This window comes from Elephantulus edwardii, unplaced genomic scaffold (genome assembly GCF_000299155.1).
Source record: "Elephantulus edwardii isolate Elephantulus edwardi_28Jun2011 unplaced genomic scaffold, EleEdw1.0 scaffold00018, whole genome shotgun sequence".
Lineage (NCBI taxonomy): Eukaryota > Metazoa > Chordata > Mammalia > Macroscelidea > Macroscelididae > Elephantulus > Elephantulus edwardii.
Genome location: NW_006399768.1, coordinates 6,601,319 through 6,606,483, shown reverse-complemented (window position 1 = coordinate 6,606,483; position 5,165 = coordinate 6,601,319).

The following is a 5,165-nucleotide window of genomic DNA, read 5'->3' as shown; positions in this document are numbered from 1 at the left end:
AGGACCTGTCCCTCCTTGCAACATGCCCAACCTTACTGCTGTACAGGGTACAAAATCCATTGCAAAAATTCACATACTAACTTGAACACTAATCTTAATGCTTTACAGGGTCCATAATCCATTGCAATAATTCACGGAGTACACAGAAACATTCTTGCTATCACGGGGTTTATTGGGAATGATAACAGGATACAATTCCAAAGTGGGCTTGTAGGCCTTACAGCTTTACAGCTTTAGACCAGTGTTAACAAAAGCTCTTGTTGTTTACCATCAAGTCAACACATTGAAACCTTGCAGTAGTATCCTTTGCTAGCCTCATGCTCTCTTCCATAATCAAGCCTATTGCTGCAGTCACTGTGTCAATGAATCAATCTTTCTGAGGATCTTCTCTTTTGCTGACTTTTCCCAGCATAATGTCTTTTTCTGTGGACTGGTACCTCCTGATTACATGATTTGTTCACTCTTTTGGCAATCCATGGTATTATACAAGCAATATATTCGGTACATAGAGGGAATGCGGGATGTAGAAATAATATAAAAGATTGTTACCATTCCTATAAACTTTAAATGTTATTAGATTAATAACTAATATCATTTAAAAGTTCTGATGGTATTGTGATTAAGCACTGGGCTTCTAACTCAAATGTTGGCGGCTTGATCTCATCAGTTACACTGCAACAGAAAGATGGAACAATCTGTGTCTGTAAAGATTTCTGCCTTGGAACTCCTACTGGATGTTCTTCTATTCAGTCTTACTGAGTCACTCTAAATTGAAATTAACTCAGTGACAATCAGTTTATAGTTACTGATAATTAATTTTTAGTGTGTATTGCCTTCTAATTTGTGTTTCTATATGCCCTGTTATACCATATATATGTTGTTTAGGTGCTGTCGAGTCGAAGACGACTCATAGAGACTCTATGAATGAAACACCTGAACACTTGTATAACTTTCATCGTTTTTCAAGTTCATAGGGTTTCTGGGAACAAGCTATTTCAAAAGTGGATGCCACTCCTGCTTCCAGCCTTGTTTTAATTGGGAAACTCCACCAAACACTGTCCAAACATTATTGCATTTGACACATCAGCATCACAGCAGTCACGAGTTAACTCTGTACAGCAAATAGACAGACCAATGCTATGATCCTTAGAAGAATGTTTGACCAAAAACAGTTAAAACCAGGCCTGAGAGCCCAATCAGATTTAAAAACCAAGGCATGATTTAAATGCCATGAGCTAAAGCTTTCCCACTGTGTCTCACTGCACAAAAGGCCCCGACTGGGAGCATTTAGCTCCTTCCTGAGAAAACATCTAAAATCATGTCCTTAAAGATGTGTTACTCAAATTTCAGTTGAAATAAAAGTGACCCAGGAATTACATACTGTTTTACCAAGTGAAAAATACTTCCATGTTCATTTAATAGGAGCTCTGGTGGCCTATAGTAAGCAGCTGCACTGCAATCGCAAAGGCACACAGTTAAAATCCACTAACTATTCCATAGGGTTGGTTCTGACTTGATGGCACACAACAGCATTTAAAATAGCCCTGTTGTCATGTGGGTTAAGTACTGAGCTATTAATTAGGTCAGCAGTTCAAATACAACAGTCATGCCATGGGAGAATGTTGTGAGTTTTTCCCTTATAGATGTACAGCCTTAGAAACTACAGAACCATTGTACTATCATCTTCTTTAGAGTTGCTATTATTTAAAGTTGTACTATCTTATCATCTATCATCATTATTGATGGTGAAGAGATTGAAATGGTTAACAGTTTCATTTGCTTGACTCTACAATCAACACTTTTGGTAACAGTAGCCAAGAAATTAAAAGATGAATTACATTGGGAAAGTCTGCTGGAAGAGACTTCTCCAAGGTACTGAGGAGCAACAATGTCAGTCTGGAGACTAAGGTGTGCCTGATCCAGGTCATGGGCTTTGCAGTTACTTGCTATGCATCCGAGAGCTTGACAATGACTGGAGATAATAAAAGGAGAGTTGATGGCTTTGAGCTTTGGTGCTGGAGAAGAGTATTGAATATACCATGGATTGCTAGGAGAACAAACAAGTTCGTTCTGGAGAGAGTGAAGCCAGGCTGCTCCTTAAGGCAAGGATTCTGAAGCTCCGTCTGACATACTTTGGACATGTTGCAAAGCAGGATCAGTCCTTGGAGAGGGATGTCATGCTTTCAGAGGTGGAGGGGCAGTACAAGAGAAAGACCCTCAATGAGATGGACTGATTGAGGAGGAAGATTGGCACAGGATAGAGCAGGGTTTAGAGCTGTTGTATATAGGGTTGCTATGAGTCACAGGCAACTCGACAGCACGTAAGAACAACAACTATCTTATTTAGAGTTGGAATTGACATGCTAGTTTTATTTTCATATACATTGGTATATGATGGCCAAAGCGCTCAATTAACTGCTTAACTAAGGCTGGTATTTCAAACCTACCAGCTTGTTCCCTACAAGAAAGGTAGATAGCTTCTCTGAAAATATAGTCTGGGAAACTCTCTGTATGCATATTTACTGTGCCATAAAATTATGAGCAAGAATTAACTGAAGGCAGTGGGTCTTTGGGTTTTTATAAATGCTATTTTATTTGAAGTTCATAAGAAGCCTGTAACAATGATTTTCCCCAATTACTGGAAATGGAGGCTCAGAAACTTTGAAATACTTAAGGTTACACAGTAATTGTGGTATAGAGCTCCAGTTTTACATTCATCCTGCAAATTAACCGTGTCAAAAAAATCTTAATACATTCCTCTAAAAGCAGTCATCATATCACCCACATTATCTAATCAAAGAAAGATATAGCCAGAAGCCATTTCAAATAATTCTGACAAACTCATTGTCATCAAGTCAGTTTCAACTCATTGCAACAATCCATTAGGTTTCTTTCTGATGCTCTAAATCCATATGCGGAACAGGTTATTCAGGAGACTGGACTTTATGAGGAGGAAGGTGGTGTTGAGATCTGAGGAAGACTTATCAACAACTTGTGTTATGCAGATGATACAACCTTGCTTGCTGAAACAGGAAGATATGAGGTTTGCTGCAGACGGTTGGACTGTAGTCTTCAATAAGGATTGATGTTCAAAGTCAAGGAAACTAAGATTCTCACTCCTGGGTCAGTTTGCAGCTTCACATAGAGAAGACATTGAGATTATTAATGGCTTCAGATTGCTTGGTTCTAAAATTAACATTCTTGGCACCAGCAGCCAGGATATCAGAAGACAAATTGCACTGGGAAAGTCTGGTGTTAAGGACTTTTTTCTAGATTACTGAAGAGCAATGATGTCAGTCTGGAGACTAAGGTGCTCCATACACAGGCCATGGTCTTGACAATTACTTGCTATGCATCAGAGAGCTAGACAGTGACTAAGGATGACAGAAGAATCAATGCCACATTCCTCCTCATGAAGTCCAGTTTCCTGAATAATAATCTATGAACATAGTGAAATAATGTTAATCGTAGAACAGAGTTCAGATCTTTTGTTCATAGGGTCGCTGTGAATAATATTTGACTTGACAGCACTTAACCACTGCTAAGTGAGACTAGTGTTATATTTTGGAGGAACATTCTTCTACTTTGTACATCACTCTTTTGTAAGTTTGCTGTACTGAGGTAATCTGGGTTTGCTGTGATGCTGAACCTTGTGACATTGGAATGTCAAATGGTTTCCCAGTGTGGACAGTGTTTGGTGGTGCTCCCACTTGTAAAACAGGTTTGGAAGCAGGAGTCATCCACTTCCTAAACCACATGCCTTTGGAAACTCTATGAACTTGGAGAAACGATGATAGTTATAGAAAGGCATTAGGCCTTTTGTTCATAGAGTCTGTATGAGTTGTGCTCGACTCGACGGCATTCCAACCACAACCACCAAATCCTGGAGCTCAAAGAATTCCTACTATGTTTTTTTCTATTACTTTTCTAGTTTAAACAACAAGTGTGTGAATAATAGCATAAAACCAATATGATTCATAAACCTTCACTGAAATAAAAAATAAAGGGTTTATAATTTTTAATTAGCTTATAAGTCTACAATCCATTTCAAGTTCATATTTTTCTTATTTTTATTATCAATTTTTTTTTATTTTCTAATGGAAGCCTGCATGACAGACACCTTATTTTGAGAATAGAGACAGAATTACAAGCACTAGGTATCAGGGATAGGATTCAATATCTTCATAAACTTAGATAATACTAACCAGAACTCATGATGTACATGCACTGAATAAAATGCTTCACATTACTATGTGCAAGATTTTCCTGAGAAATTAATACCACAAAGACAAATGGCCATTTGAGAACTCAGTCTTGAAAACAATTTTAGCATGTTTTGATTGTTACAAAGAACCATATGGCATCCAAACAACAAAACCATTTGATTTGTAAATTTTATTTTCTTTTTATTTTATATTGGTTTATTTGCAAAGTTTGAATATATTGTTTTTCTCACCAGATCTTTCCCATTTCTTTCAACCCCCCTCTGATCATTGTAAGACCCTATAATTACCTCCCCGTCCACCGTCCTCAACCCTCTGTTTCTCCCCTCCCCTCCCCTTGGATCCTCATACTCATTCTACAATAATGGGTTTATGCAGTATTTGTCCTTATGGAACTGAATTAGTTCACTCAGCATTATGCTCTGCAGTCCCTCCCAAATTAGGTAGAAATTTGAAAAATCATTGCTCCTGTATACTACATAGTATTCAATAGTGTGAATGTACCATCATTTCCTCAATCCATTTGATTGTTGTTGGACATGTGGTCTGTTTCCATGTTCTTGCTATGGTGAATAACACTGCTATTACCATTGGTGTACAAGCCTCCATTGGTGCTACTTCGACTTTGTACATCACTCTTTGTTTGCTGTACTGAGGTAATCTGGGTTTCCAAGTAGTAAAATAGCTGGGGCATATGGAATGTTCAGTTTTTTGAGGGAAGACCAAACTACTTTCCAGAGTGGTTGTACCATTTAACAAACCCACCAACAATGTATAAGAGTTCCTATCTTGCCACATCCTCTCCAACATTTATTATTTGCTGTCCTGTTAAACTTTGACAGTGCTACTGGAGTGAGAAGGTATCTCATTTGTGCTTTTGATTTGCATCTGTCAAAATTGGGAAGGGCGTACACCAGGGTTGTGCCCAATCTCCAGTCCTTT